The sequence below is a fragment of the Gracilinanus agilis genome, chromosome 5, assembly GCF_016433145.1.
Source record: "Gracilinanus agilis isolate LMUSP501 chromosome 5, AgileGrace, whole genome shotgun sequence".
NCBI lineage: Eukaryota > Metazoa > Chordata > Mammalia > Didelphimorphia > Didelphidae > Gracilinanus > Gracilinanus agilis.
In genome coordinates, this window is record NC_058134.1 from 298820813 (window position 1) to 298839637 (window position 18825).

An 18825-nucleotide genomic window follows, 5' to 3' on the forward strand; every position below is an offset into this window, starting at 1 on the left:
CATGTCTAGTGATGACTTGGAGCCTGAGTGCCTCTTCCCATTCTTGCTCTCTGCCTTTGACCTGTCTCTGGACTTCAGTTTCCTTTTTTGAATAATAAGGGGGTTGGACTAGACTCTTAGGTCTCCTCCAGCTGTGACCTCTCAAAAATAAAAACCTCTCATTTCATAAATGAGAGAGAAGGAAATGGACTTGCCCAAGGTCATTAAGCGAATAAGCAGTGGGTAAAGAGGAACTCAGGTTGGCATGGACATCGCACCCCCAAAACTATAGAAGTGTTTCAGGCAAACTATAAGCAGGGAAATTCCTTTGCTCCCTTCTATCCTTGTGACTCCTAACCCCAAAACATCTGATAACTCCTATAAGACCCTGAGAGGCTTATCCTCTTTGGATGGTCCTTTAGATTTGAGATGGACAGAGATTCAACTTGATGATATCGATATCGAGGAGGTTTATCTCAGACATCCATCTTGTCCCCTATATTATGAAGGTCACCCCCTATGTCTCCAGGCAGACTCCAGTCAGATGACCAAACCCCTCCCCCCCCCCCCCCCCCCGGCCCCCACTGAATACCTGAGTGTTTACCACTCTAGAATCACGTCCTCATCATGATATGTCTCCATTGTTGTAAAAGCATATAATCCCCAGGATTGAGGGTTTGGGGGTGGGGCAGCCTTCCATCTTGCTGTTCCACCTGTACTATCTGGCCATCCTCAACATTACTTTCTAAATTAATACATTTCTCTTTTATTTTTTTTTTAAGCTAAGCTTTGGAGCCTTGCATTCTTGCAAAAGGTATTTTTTCATGACCTCAGACACTTCCCAGCTGTGTGACCCTGGGCAAGTCACTTGACCCCCATTGCCTACCCTTACCACTCTTCTGCCTTGGAGCCAATACGCAGTATTGACTTCAAGACGGAAGGTAAGGGTTTAAAAAAAAAAAGGTATTTTTTCAAACCCCGAGGGTTCACCTCTGTACCCCACAACATCTTGGTGCCCAGTGTTTTTGGCTCTCCTGGAAGCTCCTGTACCCCAGAATCTTCCATGAGGACACAGCTTCTCAGGTAGGAAGGAGCCTTCCTTGGACTCTTGAAACCCCCCATCTTTTGGGTGATATCTTTGGGGGACCTATTTCCCACTCTCTCTCCCATTGGCCCCAGAAGTCAGTGTGGCCACTAGATTTGGGGTTTATTGGCTCCCCTTTCTGATATTGGAAGATGTTCTGGTGTAAGGGGAGTCTCATGTCTCAGTGTCAGACTGAGTGCTCTAGGTCAGGCAACCTCTGTGGACCCACAGTTGTTGACTCTCCAGTGTGGAATTGGCCATTCCGCATCCACATGGGACAGAGACAGAGTGTATCTGAGATTCCCCTTTGGGGTGAATACTTAAAAATTGGGAAAAAATTGTCCCTAGACAGCTTGAAAAAAAAAAGAAAATAATTTCTTTTTGTAATGTTGAATGGCCACATTATGTCCTCAGTAAGCAAGAGGCATGGCCTATCCATGGCACTCTAAGTTATAAAACTATCCAACAATTGGATTTATTTTGCAGGAGGGAAGGAAAATAGACAGCAATACCCTATATCTCAGCATTTATTAAACTTAAGTCAGAATTCTGAGCTTAGAAAGACTTGTCATATGTGCCTTCCCACACCCTTGCTGACCCCTACTGTGGAAAGCCCTCAGGAGGACATTCCGGATGATCTAACATTCAAAGGCAATTTTACCTCCCAGGGGAAAGGGGAGATGACATCTCCTCCACCAGCTGAGGTGCAACCACAGCCTTCCTCTCCCCCAACCACCTCAAGGACTAACTTCCACTTCAGGATCCCCTCCTCCAGGTTCCCTCATTTCCTCTCCAAAACCCCTACCCTACTCTTTGGGTTCAGAGCTTGAGACCACTCCTGCCTCCTAAACCACTCCCAACTCTAATAGCCTTTTATACCCACCAGTGCCTGATACTCCCATCTGGACCCCCCTCCCCAACCAAGCCCACTCCACACCCAGAGCTGACTGAGTTACGGTGATAGGGCTCACCTCCTCCTATGAGAGAGACAGGCTGGCTCAGGTACATGTGCCTTTTTCCATGACAGATCTAGCCCAGATGAAGGAGAAATTAGGTCGCTATTCAGAGAACCACACCAAATTCATTGAGTTTAAATCCCTTACCCTACAGTTTGACCTATCCTGGACAGTCTTGCACATTATTATCTCCACTTGTTGCACCCCAGATGAGAAAGAGAGGATCTGGGATTTGGCCATAGAAAGAGGAGATGAGAAGGCCCTAGGCAGCATGTGGGCAGGAGTCCCTAGTGCCACCGCTGCCCCAGGGCAGGATCCCCATGGAATGAATACAGGAATGAAAGACATAGACAGCACAGAGATCACATGATTGACTGTCTCCTTCAGGCCATGCAGAAGGGGATTAGGAAGCAATTAAATTACAATAAACTCAAGGAAGAGATGAAAATCCTGGTCTCTTCATGTTCTGATTGGTAGATGTCATGAAAACAATATACAAACATCCATCCAGAGAGGGATGAAGGGGCAATTATCTTACACTTCCATTTTATAGGACAGTCAGCCCCAGACATCAGGAGAAAACTACAAAAGTTAGACCTGGGACCCCAGACTCCAATAAACCAATTAATAGATGCTGCTTTTAAGCATGCTTTTAAGATGCTGCTTGTTGAAGCAGAAGGACAGAAACGTGAGAAACTACTCATAGCTGCTCTTACCTCTCTGACCCACTGGCAGAGGCTAAGGGACTCTTGCTACACCAGCAGACGGAATGGCCATTGGTCGCATTCCCCCCTGTGATCCTTTGGGAGACCAGTCTCCCCAATGGATCATGAAAACATAATCAAATTAAAGTTTATAATAATTCAGAGATAAAAGGGAAATAAAAGGGAGAAAGAACAAAACCAATGTTTGATGCATTGACAAAAGGCCATTTAGGGGGAAGTCCCCTTTCTGGCATAAAAGTGTCCATTCAAAATAAATATGTTCAAACCCCCCCCCCACCACCACCACCACCACCAAAGTTCAAATTCGCCATGTCTTGAAGCTCACTCTGGATCTTCTGGTGCAGTGTGTGGTCTCTGCAGGTATCTTCATGGCACCTTCTGGATTCCAGGAGGTAGATTTCTGTTCTAAACTAGGGTCAAATTCAAGTCCAAATTCATAGCAATAATATTGTCCCCCCGAGGAGAATAACTTTACATTCCCCCTGAGGAAAATACAGGGATACACATGGGAATCACACAGGAATACATGATCAAGGCATAAGGTATATGAATCAATTATCAAAAACATCAAAGAGTCCAAAGAAAAAGAAAAAGGAAAAAAGAAAATAACCTTTGAGGGAAATATAAGATATTTAAAAAATGTGAAGGGAAAAATTCTAGGAAAAAAAAAATTTCACAAATCACAACTGGTTCTTGTAGTGATCCATGTCCCATAAGCTTTGCAACAACAATCACTCACTAACCCAGTTTAGCAGCCTGGACTACAGTAAGTTGTCACATCATGAAAGAAATAGAAAAAGAGACTAGATCTTGAGACAAATGGGAAATAGCATTTTCCGATCCAATCCTTTTCTTCACTTTCAGAGATAATGGAGCCATAACAATCAATGTTGAGTACTTGATATAGAGTGTGGTACAGGGAAGTCCTACATCTTAACATATGCTAAGCGTCACAACCTCTAGTCTCACACAGGATCAAGTCTTTGCATAGAATGTCATCAATCCCTGTAGGATAAGTTTGGTCTCTTTTTATGTGCTCATTTTGCACTTCGCAGGTCAAAACTCTGTGCTCCTTTGTGGTCCAATTCTCCTTGGATTAGACATAGTCATCAAGCAAAAGTCTCATAATAATTAAATAACTAGTGGCAGATTTCTATAGTCCAAAGCTTTCCCATGAGGTTAACTTTTTGCCCAAAATTTGGCAAATATACTTTAGATCTGACAAACTGAGCAAGAGTGATAGCTTTTCAAAAGAGTCCATATCATATAATGACATAGATCAGAGGACTACATGGAAAAGTCACTAAGACAATTTTCTTCTTGGGGAGGGGATAGAAGAGAGGGAGACAGGAGGAAAAGGTTATTATCAAAAAGTTCTTTGGGGGGCAGCTGGGTAGCTCAGTGGAGTGAGAGTCAGGCCTAGAGACAGGAGGTCCTAGGTTCAAACCCGGCCTCAGCCACTTCCCAGCTGTGTGACCCTGGGCAAGTCACTTGACCCCCATTGCCCACCCTTACCAATCTTCCACCTATGAGACAATACACCGAAGTACAAGGGTTTAAAAAAAAAAGTTCTTTGGCTTCTGGTCTCCTCTTTTCAGGAAGAATTCTAGGGTATACCAGGGTCATGCTCTTATGATAATTCCCAAATGCAATTTACTCAGGTGGAATTTACTCTTTTAGACACTCCTGGCAAGAAGTCATAGGTCTTCTCCCTGGCTGGCTCTGTTTCCCAGGTGGAACATCCCATCTCATAAACTAGTCTCTTGTTCCACAATCAAGAGATAAAGTATTACAATTGGACACTGAAAATCCTTAGGAGGCATCTATCTTCTTTCCCTTGTTCAGGGTAAGGATTGTTGGATCAGGACTTTAGTGTCATTATTGGATCTCTGATTCCCCCAACAGCTTTTGGTTTTGCACAAAGGGGATCAGTTAAGAGGCAGTGAGGCCCACCTTAGATGGAGCTTACAGATTACTAGAGGGCAGAGTCTTAATGATTCTTCGAGAGATTGAATTCAGTTTGGCAGGGGTATAAAACATTCACCTGGCCTTAAGTACCTATTTTGTACTAATTGCTAGGTAGGATTTAACTCTTACATCTTAACAAAGCTTTTAACTTGTATAGTCTTGCTGAAAATACTGAAGACCTGTGATAATTTGAGGATAATGCTGCCTTACTGTTAAGATAAGCTGTGGGAATTTCATCTAAAATTCATTGTCTATGTCCCAAATATTACCAGCAAGTGCATTTGCAGTCCCTTGAATGGTCCAGGTAGCAAGGGCTAACTGGTTTCTGAACAGTGTTTCATTGAAGTCTCCCTTGTTAAAAAGCTTTATATGATCTAACAAAGCTGAAAGAGTATGAAAGCCAGATCCCCAGAAGATATGTCGAAAAGGACTTTCCTTTGGAGAGACAAGAGGCTATATTCCACTTTCATGATACGATCATTGATTTCTCTATTAACAAGTCTATTGGCAGTATCTGTATGATAAAGGTCATTTGTCAGGTCATGAGTAGCTCTGCTAAAGTCACCACGAGCAGAGAAGAGCCATTGCAAACTCAGATTCATTGCCTTTAAATTTGACATGTAGGGCACAAGTTTCTTTACAAAACTGAATAATTCTTCATTGTACCTTTCATAGTCTAGGTACAACTCATGGTCACATGTGAGCCTAATCACCATTTGGCTAGTCACTTCTGCAGCTCCATACATCAGTTTTTTCAGTTGAGGAATATTTTTTATCAGTTCGTTGTAAGAATCCATGCTGGTGCCCAAATACTGATATGCCTTATTCTCACAAAAACAAAATGAAACTAATGGGATTCCAGAATAAGCAAGAAAAGGATAATCAGCATTAGCCAATGTATGGGGTTCCACCTCACTGATCCAGTTAGTGTCTCTGAAGAGAGCTGTTCCTGTAACTGGATGGTTCACCTCTTTCATGGTCTTCTCGATGAGTGTATACAACAATGGACTGGCAGAAACTTTGAAGTTACTTGAACCAAGAACTGCAGTATCCAGATTGATATAAGTAATTGCCTTTTGATGCAATATGGAACGGTAACCCTCTAGCCATTCGGTGGCACCAACAGCTCCAAATTCTCCACCACTTCAGCTGGCAAAGACAACACTTCTTATACCCATCTTTCACCAAATCAGAATAAGCATGAGCAAGCTCTAAGAGAAGAGATGTCCCCACAAGAGATTTGGCAGCTCCAGGGCCCCAGGCACCCCTCTGTGCCCCTATGACAACAAAGCGATCTGGTTCATCAATGCCTTTGACAACTTCAAAAATATTGAGAAGTTTTCTTTCTTCTAGTACATTGTTGACAGTAACTCTCACATTCAGGCTTGAGCTTATCTTACATTTACTATCCCCAACCCAGTCTGGGGAGCAGTCAGCACCATCCATTTTACTGAAGAGTTTCAATGCCTGTGATCTAGAGATTGTTTGGACAGGAATAGTAGATAATCCTGATGACTGTGATGGCGGGAATTGAGTGTGATTGAAAGAAGGGAATCCAGGTGTAAAGGGTACAATCTCTGCATCAATGATATCCAGGTCCAAAGGGTACAATCTCTGCATCAATGATATCAAATTCAGCACAAGCAAAGTATATTGAGACACCAGCTGCATTCATTATAGGCTTCAGCATTTTCAATCTTCTCTGCAAAGGAATGTTTCCCAGCTCTAACTAATACCATAAATCCATTAATGGTAACTTTTTCCTAGGTTACCAGGCCTAGCCAGGTCTAGAGACAGGAAGTCCTAGTCCTAGGTTCAAATCTGGCCTCAGATACTGCCTAGCTGTGTGACCCTGGGCAAGTCACTTAACCTCTATTGCCTAGCCCTTACCACTCTTCTGCCTTGAAACCAATACACAGTATTGATTCTAAGAGGGAAGGTGAGGGTTTTTAAAAAAAAGAAATCCAGGCTTTCAGCTGCCCCCACCTTAGGAATTCCATACCTTGAAAAGCCCTTCTTTTTTGTTTGTGGATGAGAGAAAGCAATTTGCCCTGGGGTTTTAGTGCAGTACTTAGGTCCTGATCTAAGGCACAGACACTCATAATTGAGGCAAAAGGACTTCCTCCTGGGACTTCAGTGCAAAAAGCAGAGCTGATTGCCCTCACAAGAGCATTACAGCTTGCTGAAGGGAAAAAGGCAAATGTATACATTGACTTGAAATATGCCTTTCGTGTTTTGCATGCCCATGGGGCCATATGGAAAGAAAGGTTTATTGACCTCCAAAAATTCTCCCTTAAAACACAGGAGCGAAACCTTGAACTTACTTGAGGCTGTCACAAATTTTTTTCTCAGAGACTCCCTAACTGTCAGATGGTGAGAAACTTGTGTCCCTCATCTTTTCTACTTCTTCTTGGGCCAGAGGACCCCTGTACACCTATATCATGCATGAGTGCATCTATCCATGTTGGCCAGGCTGGTGTCCAGATTGGCAATGCCTGTTGGGAGTTGTACTGCCTGGAGCATGGTATCCAGCCTGATGGGCAGATGCCAAGTGACAAGACCATTGAGGGTGGAGATGATTCTTTTAATACCTTATTCAGTGAAACAGGGGCTGGCAAGCATGTTCCCCATGCTGTGTTTGTAGACCTGGAACCAACTGTTAATTGATGAAGTTCGAACTGGAACCCATCACCAGCTCTTCTATCCTGAGCAGCTGATCTCTGGCAAGGAAGATGCTGCCAATAACTATGCCCGTGGACACTACATTATTGGCAAGGAAACCATCGACGTGGTTCTGGACAGAATTCAGAAGCTTGATGATCAGTGCACAGGTCTTCAAGGCTTCTTGGTTTTCCACAGCTTTGGTGGCAGAACTGGTTCTGGTTTCACCTTTCTGCTGATGGAAAAGCTGTCTGTTGATTATGGCAAGAAGTCCAAGCTGTAGTTCTCCATTTATCCAGCCCCACAGGTTTCCACAGCTATAGTTGAACCCTACAACTCCATTCTGACCACTCACACCACCCTGGAGCACTCTGATTATGTCTTCATGGTAGACAATGAGGCTATGATATCTGTTGCAGAAACCTTGATATTGAATGTCCAACCTACTCTAACCTGAATCGCTTTATTAGTCAAATTGTGTCCTCCATCACTGCCTTTCTGAGATTTGATGTTGTCCTGAATGTTGATCTGACAGAATTTCAGACCAACTTGGTGCCCTATCCCCGAATCCATGTCCCCCTGGCCAGAAACCTGACCAGTAACACATCTCCAGTAATCTGACCTTAGCAATTGAGAAAATTTCCAATGAAGGGAATTCTGGGAAGATGGTGACTTAGATGGAGCAAATCTTAAAAAGTCCACACCTTTACACACAGAGATAGAAAACAATGCGCTTCGAGAAGAAAGAGGACCAAATCTAATAATGGGACAGAGCAGGGGAAGCCCTACTGCAGCACAATTAAAGAGGTATGCCAAGAAAAAAGGCCTGAATTCTTTAACTGTGGGTTTGATGGTATAGAAGGGGAATCCCAGGACGAGGAAATCTCAAGGTGGGCGCACCAGCCAGGAGAGAGGGCCTTGCTGGTGCCAGACTCGGGGAGTTGAACACAGGCACTGGAGAGGTGACTGGAGGATAAAACCAGAGAAACACAGCAAAAACACCCAGAAGATGGTGGCTTAGAGAGAGCTAAACATCCAACTGCAGGCCACTTGGCTTCCTCACACAGAGATAGAGAACAAAGGGCTTTAAGAGGAAAGAAAACCAGATCAAACACAAGGACAGCACAGAGGGATCCTACTGCTGGATAGCTCAGCTAAACGAAAACCCTCCTTCTTCTCCCCCCCCCACTTTTTTCTTTGTTTTTCCCTCCTCTCAGGTTTTAGCCTCAGGGCAGATTAAGCAGTAAGACTAATCCAATCAATACAGGATTAATCCCATCAATTGAACAAACAAGAAGTCTTCAGAGAGCAGAGAAAGTAACTACAAACTTCCATTGTCAGCTGGGGGAAGTTCTTTCATCAAAGATCATTAAATACATCTGCTCAAACTAGCAGAACAGAAAACGGAAAAATATGAGTAAACAACAGCAAAAGAGAAAAGAAATGACAATTGACAACTTCTTCCAAGGAAGTGAAAAGAGAGCAAATGAAATAGAAATAGAAGTAGAGGAAGAAGTTCCAGAAAATTGGACACGGGCTTTGGAAGATCTCAAAATTCAACTTCAGGAACTCAAAAAGCAATCAAGAGAGGCTGAAGACAATTTGAAAAAGGAAATACATGAACTAAAATAAGAAAATTAAGTCTTAAAAGCCAGAATTGGCCAGCTTGAAAATGAAGCAAAGAAGGCAAAAGATGATCTATAAAGAAAATCAGACCAGAAGGTGAGGAATGACCAAAAAGCCAGGAAAGAAATTCAGTCTTTAAAAAACAGAACTCAACAACTAGAAGCAAATGACTTTACAAGGCAGCAAGAATATATAAAACAACCTACGTTCAGAGGAAGAACTGCAGGAGTGGAAACACAGTAGAAAAGCACTGCTTGAACTCATGGGTTAAAGCAGACATGATTGGGGATGTAGACTCGAAACTACCACACCAATGCAACTATCAACAATTTGGAAATAGATCTTGATCAATGATACATGTTAAAACCAGTGGAAATGGGCATCGGCTATGGGGGGGGGGAAGAGGGGGGGTGAAGGGGAAAGTAAGAGCATGAATCATGTAACCATGTTAACTTTTCTAAAAAATAAGAATTATTAAATGTTTAAAAAAGAATATATAAAACAAAATAAAAATGAAAAATTTGAGGAGAATATGAAATACCTAACTGATTCAACCAAAGATCTGGAGAACAGAACTAGAAGAGACAATTTAAGAATTATTGCTTTACCAGAACATCATGATAAAAGAAAAAGTTTAGACAGCATCCTACAAGAAATTACCAGAGACAATTGGCCTGAAATTCTTGAACAAGAGGGAAAAGTGGATATTGAAAGAATCCACAGATCACCTCTTACATTTAATCCACAACTGACAACTTCCAGGAATATTATAGCCAAATTCAAAAGCTACCAAACCAAGGAAAAAATATTACAAGCTGCTAAAAAGAAGTCATTTAGATATCAGGGAACCACAGTTAGGATAACACAGGATCTGGCTGCATCTACATTGAAGGACCAGAAGCCATGGAACACAATATTCCAGAAAGCAAAAGAACTGGGTCTACAACCAAGAATCAACTACCCAGCAAAAATGACTATATTATTGCAGCGGAAAGTATGGTAATTCAATAAAATTGAGGACTTCCAAGCATTCATCAAGAAAAAAACCAGACTTAAACAGAGTTTGCTGCCCAAACACAGAACTCAAGAGAATCACCATAAGCTAATTAAGAGATAGAGAAATCTTTTCTTTAAGGGACCCAATAAGTTCAATCAATTTGTATCTAGAAGAAAAGAAGATATTGGCAAATATTAAAAATTGTTGTTATCAACAGGGTAACTATAAGAAGTTTACATAGAGGGAACAGTGACAAACTGTATAGGATGAAATGTCAAGCAATATATAAATATATATATATATATATATATATATATATATATAATGTGTGTGTGTGTGTGTGTGTGTAAATATATACAAAACTAGAAGAGTGAAAAGGAAGGTAATATTAAGAAAAATGGGAAAACAAACAAAAAGGAGTAAATTTATATTCTATAAAGAAGTGTGTGGGGCCAACAGGGAAGAATAACAATACACTGTAAGGGTAAAGAGGTTGGTGAGAGGAAATATTTAATACTTAAGTGCATTGAAATTAACTTAAAGAGGGAAGGACAATCATATCCATTGGGGCATAAAATTGATTCATGCCCTATAGAGAAGTAATAAAAGGACTGGAGGAGAGGGAAATAACACTAGGAAGGGAGGAGGGGTAGCTTTAAAAAATCCTAAAGAAGAATAAGAGGGGAATAAGAAGAGAGAGGGGAGAAAGGGAAGTACAATAAGGGAGGGGATCAGGGGAACTGACTAAAAACAAAACACTGGTATAGAAGGAAATAGTGAAAGAAGAAAGGACAGGACAAGGAGAGAGAATCAAAATGTCTGGGAATACATAGTTGATAATTATAACTCTGAATGTGAATGGGATGAACTCTCCCATAAAACAGAAGCAAATAGCAGAGTGGATTAGAAACCAAAATCCTACCATATGTTGTCTACAAGAAACACACATGAATCATGTAACCATGTTAAAAATGAATATTAATAAATGTTTGAAAAAACACACATGAGACAGGCAGACATACAAGAAACACACATGAGACAGGCAGACATAGAGTAAAAATGAAAGGATGGAGCAAAAGCTATTGGGCTTCAAATGAGAAAAAGAAGGCAAGAGTTGCCATCATGATCTCTGACAGAGCCAAAGTAAAAATATATATGGTTAAAAGAGATAGGGAAGTGGGCAGCTGGGTAGTTCAGTGGGATTAAGAGCCAGGCCTAGAGACGGGATGTCCTAGGTTCAAATCTAACCTCAGACACTTCACAGCTGTGTGACCCTGGGCAAGTCACTTGACCCCCATGGCCTACCCTTACCATTCTTCTGCCTTGGAGCCAATACACAGTATTGACTCCAAGACGGAAGGTAAGGGTTTAAAAAAAAAGAGATAGGGAAGGTAAATACATCCTAATAAAAGGCAGTATAAACAATGAAGAAATATCAGTACTCAACATGTATGCACCAAACAGTATAGCTTCCATATTTCTAAAGGAGAAGCTAGTGGAACTCAAGGATGAAATAGATAGCAAAACTATACTAGTAGGAGACCTCAACCTTCCCCTATCAGATCTAGATAAATCAAACCAAAAAATTAATAAGAAAGAGATAAGAGAGGTGAATAAAACCCTAGAAAAATTAGAGTTAATAGATGGACTAGCCTCTCCCTTCCTCTTTATTCTCATACCTTTACCTTCCTAGTTGTAAATAAACTGCCTAACCCGATGCTGACTTGGGTCTGATTTAATTAAGGAATCAACCTGAATGGTTGATTCCTGGCGGCCACATTTTAAATACATATCTATAAAATACCTAATTCTCCCTCTTACAGTGGCCATTGTGGTTTTTACTCAGGAGTTAGCCTGCTTAGGAGGATTAGTCCTTACCAACATCAATACAACAATTATTTAGTGATTTAGACATTAGATATATTCACTATTCGCAAGAGAGCCAGTTTAATCAAGTGCCTTCACCCCTTCCTGAGGGGGGTAAGGGCAGCTTCAATCTAACAGATCAGGGTTACCTCTCCCTCATCCTAAACCTGATTACCCCCTCTAGCTTTGCCCTTTACTTCTTAATATAAGCTTTACCTTCAATATCTGTGCCTGGGAATTATTTGGGGATACTCACAGCTCATAGTTACCGTCCTAGCTTGAATCCTCTCAGCTGCCAGTTTTATGAAGATCAGATCCATCTCAGACCTCAACACTTAGGCAACTAGCTTCTACTTATTCCTCTATCAGACCTGTGAGGAATATAAGTTAAACAAAAGGGGAACATCATTAGAGTTCAGCCTCAACAGACCTTGCTAGAAGTACCTTAGGTTGTCTCCATTTTCCAACTGAAACCTCAACTGCATGGGGGGAGGGGTTTGAGAGCCAAACCCCCTCCTTTCTCACTGAAGCCTGTCAGTCAGTGTCTGTGAGAAGTGACTTGAAGGTTACTGGCTCTGGCATAATTATCTGCTTCTCCAAAATATCTGTTATTATCAACATAACACCTGGTTATATGCTTTTCTTGCCCCTTTTATCCCTGATAACTGGGGGCATCTTGATATGTGGACCTTGCATTTGTAACTTTGCCATTTCTCTAGTTGCTTCTGGAGTGAAAGTACTCATAGGAGTCACTGAGATGCCACTGCAACCTCTGCAACCTTTCCAGCCTGAATCCCTGGATGATGCCTATAGCCAGAACTTCTCTCACTCTCCAGAAGTCAGGCTGGGACAGCTCTACAACCGCTCCCAGCTCTGAAGAAGTTACAAAAGACTGAGACCTTAGATAATTGGAGAGGCAGGGAGATGGCTTGGGCATTGTACCCAAAACCATAGAAGTATTTTCAGGCAAACTATCAACAGGGAAATTCCTTTGCTCCCTTCTATCCCTGTGACTCTAACCCAAAACATCTGATAACTCCCATAAGACCCTGAGAGGATTATCCTCCTTGGATTGTCCTTTAGATTTGAGATGGACAGAGATACAACTTGAAGATATGGAGGAGGTGTATCTCAGACATCCATCTGTCCCCTATACTATGAGGGTCACTCCTTGTCCACATGGAATCTAGAAGCTCCCAAACTTGTAGCCTAGAAAAATTCAATGACCCCTAGTCTACTTAGCTTGAAGTGATAGCTTCAGGCTTGGATCCATCATATGAGCGTTCCTCTCTTAGGAAAGGGCAAACCCAAGCTGAGTGACTCTTCTGGTCTACAGAAGCCTCTCCAGTATACCACATCCTCCTTTCCAAGGATGGAGGATCAAACTCAGGACCTTCAGTTTATGAGACTGAAATGCCAAAGAGTCACTCGGCTTGGGTTTGCCCTTGTCGACGTGGAATCTAGAGACCCCAAACTTGTGGCCTAGTGAGATCTGATGAACCCCAAGTTTTAGGAATAGCTTGTAGTTTGGAGCCCCCAAAGCTTGTGCTTGTTCCCTATTCCCGTGAGAATCCACCCTGAAGGGAATCCCAGACTAGCAGTTGCAGACTGAGTCATGGACCCTGGTAAATGCTAAATACCCTTTTGTCTTAGGTAGTCTTTCCAATGTATCAGAGACCCTTTCCCTGGAAGGCACACCTGGGCAGGAATCATCCTTTAGTATCCATAGTGAGTAAGTACCCCCTTCCATAGCTCAAGTGCTAGAGCGAGGACTGTAGATCCTTAGTTTGCTGGAGGAGACGTCATCTAGCTCGGTGGCACTCCCAGGGAGTCAGGGGGTCAGGGACAGAGCAATCCTCAACTCTGCATAAGGCACGTGGCAGGAGGTAATCAGCCCTGTTCCCCCTTTTCCTTAATTAAAGAGTGGCTTTTCTGACTATTTAATAGTTCTGTGTTTTTTCTAAGTTAACACCCTTTCCTCAGAGAGGAACTCTCATGTGATGGATCCACACCTGAGGCTATCATCTTCCAGCTAAGCAGACTAGGAGTCATCAAATTTTTCTAGGCTACAAGTTGGGGGGCTTCTAGATTCCATGTCAATACCTCTATGTCTCCAGGCAGATCCCGGTCAGATGACCAAACCCCACCACCGAGGTTTGCCACTCTAGAAATCACATCCCCGCTGTTGTAAAGAGTTTATAATCCCTAGAATTGATGGATTCTGGGAGCAGCTTTTCCTCTTGCTCTTCCACCTATACAGTCCTTCTGGCCAGATTCAACATTACCTTCCAAATTAATAAATTTCTCTTTATTTTTAAGCTAAGTTTTGGAGTTTTGCATTCTTGCAAAAGGTACCCTTCCTGAACCCCGGGGGTTCACCTCAAGCCCCCCCACAACAGGAAGAGTTTGATCTAGGAAAGATTGAAACCAAGCTCTTAATTTTTTTGAACTGGAACCCCAAGAAGGGCTCCACATTCTAAATTCCCTGAAGCCTGGGATTATTTCCCTTTTTTAGTCTTTTAGTCCCAGGAGGCTCATTTATTATGTAATAGTAGGTGACTAATAAGTGTTTTCCATTGTCAATTTGTAATCTGGGCCCCTCCCCCCCAAAGTTCGGTCAATTTGGGACTAGCAACCCCAAGTTTAGTTAGCTTGAAAGATGGAGATCCCTAGTTTGCCCTTTTGTCCTTGAGAGTTTGCCTCTAAGGAAGGTCACAGATTCTGCCAGTTTCAGCCAGTTGGATAGACCTCCAGGTAAAAGGTAATCCCAGTTTGGTGGGCTGAGCCAAGGCTAAGTATTCTTTTTGTTTCAGTAGCCCGCCCCTTTGTATCAGATCTTTCCCAAGAAGCCCAGCACCAGGGCAGGGACCATTCTTTTAGTGTCCATTGTAAGTAGCCCCTTTCCTTACTCCCTAGCCTCAGGCTCTGCTTCCTTTCCCCAGCCTGGCGGTATCCAGTCAGTGTTGTTTTGAACACTCCCATTTCCTTATAGCCATGTTAATGCCCCAAATTCTTTCATTCCTCGCAGCTATCCTCAGGTGTGGTGATTTCCCCCAGGGATGTTGTAGCCAGAGTGCCAGGGCTCTGTGGAGGCCAAATATTGAACACAGTTCCTCTCCTGATTAAAGACATGGTTTTTCTGTCTATTTAATAGCTCTGTGTTTTTTGATGTTTTTTGTTTTTTGTTTTTTTTTTCTAGTTAAACACCATCCATGGCAGGTCTGGGCTTCAATCTAGGTTTCCTGACTCCCAGGTCATCCATGTTCTCCTCATGTCCCCTTCAGGGATGGGGAAGGGCTTTCCTAGGCTGACATTCCCTCTGATTTTTGCCTGAGTGATTTTGAAGGGCTCTTTCAGCTTTGCTGCTCATGTTATTTGTCACCCTGACTCGGGTAAGTCCTTTCCTTCACCTTCTCAGCCTGTTTCCTCATCTGAAAGAGGAAGGAGGTGTCTAGAGAATGAGGAATTATGCCTATTTTATGGGCTTCTCCTAAAGTAGAGCTAGGAATATTGCAGAGGGAGGGTTGGGTTTTACAGAGAAATGGGACTCAGAGACAAACAGGCCAGCCCCGGGCAGGCAGGGTACCCATAGGTAGCCACCGAAACCAGGGCTCGAAGCCCGCTTTTATACACTGAGGCTGTTGGACCCCCCTAGCCCCAGGAATATTCCACCAGGCAGAAGGGCCCTAACAAAGTGGGGGTGGGGAGGACCTGCCCCAGGTGCCCCACGGACTCAAGTCTTCAGGAAGTGACTGCCCTCAGTGGGCGATAACGTAGCCAGGATTCTTGGAGGGGGGCAGCTCAGTGGTTTCTGGGGTCCTTCACAATATTAATCTCTGGCTATATTTGTCTGGGCAGAATCTCCTGCTCCCTCTAGCTAGGACCTTCGAGGGGCTGCCACCCCATCTTCCTTCCCAGACCAGGAAGCTCCTTCCCCTAGACTTTAGCAGCTCAGGGTGGGGCTCTCAAGGTTAAGGGAATCAGGACAAGGAAGACAGGCCGGACAGCCAGAGAGCTGCGGGGCTGGGGCACACGGGGGTAGGGTGAGGAGAGGAGAAACCTGAGCTCTCCGGGAGCCAAGCCAGCTAGGCCCTGCCTTATCGCAGAATCCAGGAATGTGCGCGCTGGCCGGACCTTGAGCCGCCGCCTCCGTCGGACCCTCCTCCAGTTCTGGCCCTTGTCACCTTCCAGGGGCTGGAGGAGCAGGTGAGAAGCCCCCTCCCTCCTCCTAGGAGGCAGGGGAAAGAGAGAGGAGAGAGAGGAGAGGAAGGGATGCCCCCCCCCCCCCGAGAAGCCCCGGGCTGCGTTCTCCTTCCTCTGGGGGGGGGGTAGCCTCAACTCTTGCGTCTCTCCAGGCTCCTTTCCCCTGGGGACCCCCATCCCCCCTTTTAGTTCCTCTGCCTTCTTCCAGACCGCCTTTCCCTCGTCCTCGTCCCCTGCTCCTCCTCCCTCTCCCAAACTCCCTCTCCCCTCCTTCGCTCAAACTTTGCTTCCATCCGTTCTACCTTCCCAACTCTACTTCTACCCCCACCCCCAGCCCGCCCAGGAAATGGGCTTCGGGCCCCTCCCCCTGGGCTGACCGACTCGCGGCCCCGCGGCCCGGAGGAGGAAAAGGGAGGGGCGCCGTACCCCAGGTCCGCCCAGTAAACGACCCCAGCGGGCACTTTCTGCTCGGCGCGTCCGCGCTCCTCGTTTCCTGCCCCCCAGGGCGCTCAGGGCCGGCCTGGGATCCCTACCGGAGGGCCAGGTGAGCCACGGCTGGGCTGGGCTGGGCTGGGCTGGGGGGAGAGGAGGGTATGGGACCAGGTGCCCTGGTTGTCTCTGTAGGGAGCGGAGGGGAAGGGGGGAGCGAAGATCGGGCTGCTGTTAGCGGCGGGGAGGGCCGCTCCGCCCAGGACACCTGTCCGGGGGCCGGGCCATTTGTCCGCATCCCCACCCCCAGTTCCTAGAGAGAGGTTCTAGCCGTGGGTCGCGGGCGCCCCTCTCCCTCACGAGACCCTAGCGTGTCCTGCCCTTCCCAGGTTCCGAGCCTCCGAACCAGGGGACTTCCGCCTCTTCTCCCCGGAATCTCGGGGGTGCGGAGGGAGCGGCTTGAAGTTCGGGAAACCTGGCGCGGGCTGCAGAGACCCACAGATGCCTCCCATTCATTTTACCGAGGGGGAGACTGAGGCCAGGAGGGAGGAAGAAGGGCGTGGCCAGAGTTACTGCGTCTGAAATGGTTTCACTTTGATCTCTCCGGGTTGTGCTGAATAGGGCCCGGCACACCTGAGGCGCCAACTAAAGGCCGTCGCCATCCATTATCTGCTCTTTATTTAGCCCTGGGATCTGAGCCCTGCAGGTTTTATGACCCAACCTGTACCGATCTGGCAATCGAGGTTCCGGGGTGGGGGCGCCACTGACCTTCTGGCCCGTAGCTAGCGACGAGGGGGCGGGGGGAGATGGACCCCACCCCCACCCCCACCCCAGCCTTCCTGAAGCCCAGCCGCTTGTGGTCCGTCACTTTCTTCCTGGAGGATGGGAATAAGATATGCCAGAGATAACTAGAATAGCAGTGGTTCTGGGTTCTAATCCCTGCCTGACTTTACCAAATGTCCTAATTCTGTAACCTTGGATCGTGAACTTTGGACCAAGGGAGCCAGAAAAGACCACTGAGCCCAGCAAGTGAGGCGTCCGGGCTGCTAGCCCTGGTCTGGCTGGCTCTGGCCATCTTGGGCTGTAAGAATAATCCTAAGAATAAACATTTCTAGAGCTCCTTAGTGTTTTCAAAGCCCCATGAGATCCCTTTACAGCCCCCCCCCCCCACTAAGTGTGACCATCTCAGCTCTCTCCCCTATTATTAAATAAAACGGGAAAAGATAATATGCCCAGGATCAGGCAGCTTGTAACTTTTGTAACTCAAGTCCTTTGTTTCTAAGTCTGGACTCTTTCCTTACCTGCCCCGCCTCCATTATCTCCACTGTAAAATGAGGGGCTTAGACAAGAATCTTTCCCGTTCGCTCTTTCCTCCGTTAGTTCTAGGCTCATGTAGAGATGGTTCTGGCCCCTGAGGTCCCTCCCAGCTCTGCTTCTGTGATCTGGATCAGAATCCTACATTCTCACTGGGTTCATTGGGGCCTAATTACTTCTCTTTCCAGGAAGGAGGTCCCATTCCCTCTTGTTTCTCATCACTAGCACATCTCCTGGGGCTCATTTAGGAGGGAACAGAGAATACAGAAATACACGATGCCCCAGGATAAAAATGAACTAGAAGCATATCCTTTTAAAAAATGTTATGTATGATCCCCTCCATATTCAAAGCAGAGAAGAGGATTGATTGTATTGTGGATGAAATGGTGACTCTCTTTATTTTCCTTTTAACTATGCGATTGATTCACCTTAATTACTTTCAAAACTGTGTTCCACTCTAGACTTCCTGCTTGTCCCGTCCTTGCATGCAAGTGGACTTAAAAAAATCTAGTTGGTCCCTGAACTTGAGCTCCATCCTCTTCAGAGTTTGCTGTTCAGCAATTCTCTTTTCAATTCATTCTCCCTAGCTCTCATTTCTTTTCCAATGTTTCCCTCAAGTGCTCTCATGTCATTACTAAAACATTTTAAACTTTTCTTTTAAACTCTTGCTTCTTCTCTTTCAGGAATTCTAGTTGAGTTTGTGCCCAAGCTGTGTTTCCTTTGAGTCTTTTCTTGTAGCTGTTTGAGAGTCAGTTTCTTTTTCTGGCTTTGCATCTTGAATGACCCTGTCACTAGGATAGTTTTGGATAGTGGACTTCTTTGATTTGCTTGTTCTTCCAGCCAACTTACTGACTTCCAAGCTGATGTTAGGGCTTTTGGTGCTTATTCAGGGAAGTTCTGGGCTGATCTTATAGCTTTCTGGGAGTGTTAGGTGTGTTGTATTTTTCCTTCCTTCCTTCCTTCCTTCCCTTCCTTCCTTCCTTCCTTCCTTCCTTCCTTCCTTCCTTCCTTCCTTCC

At 44.8% G+C, this 18825-nt stretch overlaps 1 protein-coding gene and 2 pseudogenes across 1 annotated transcript in view; 2 read left to right on the top strand and 1 right to left on the bottom strand.

Moving 5' to 3' along the window:
* Nucleotides 1–4949: 4949 nt before the first annotated feature.
* Nucleotides 4950–6959, bottom strand: LOC123250264 (annotated as a pseudogene).
* A 213-nt stretch (nucleotides 6960–7172) lies between these two features.
* On the top strand, nucleotides 7173–7994 carry LOC123250265 (annotated as a pseudogene).
* Nucleotides 7995–16544: 8550 nt separating this feature from the next.
* Nucleotides 16545–18825, top strand: part of ARHGAP8 (Rho GTPase activating protein 8) — a 42437-nt gene continuing 40156 nt past the window's right edge. Inside the window, exon 1 of the mRNA XM_044678062.1 lies at nucleotides 16545–16609. The gene's annotated coding sequence lies outside the window, so the exon portion shown is untranslated. The remainder of the gene's footprint in view (nucleotides 16610–18825) is intronic.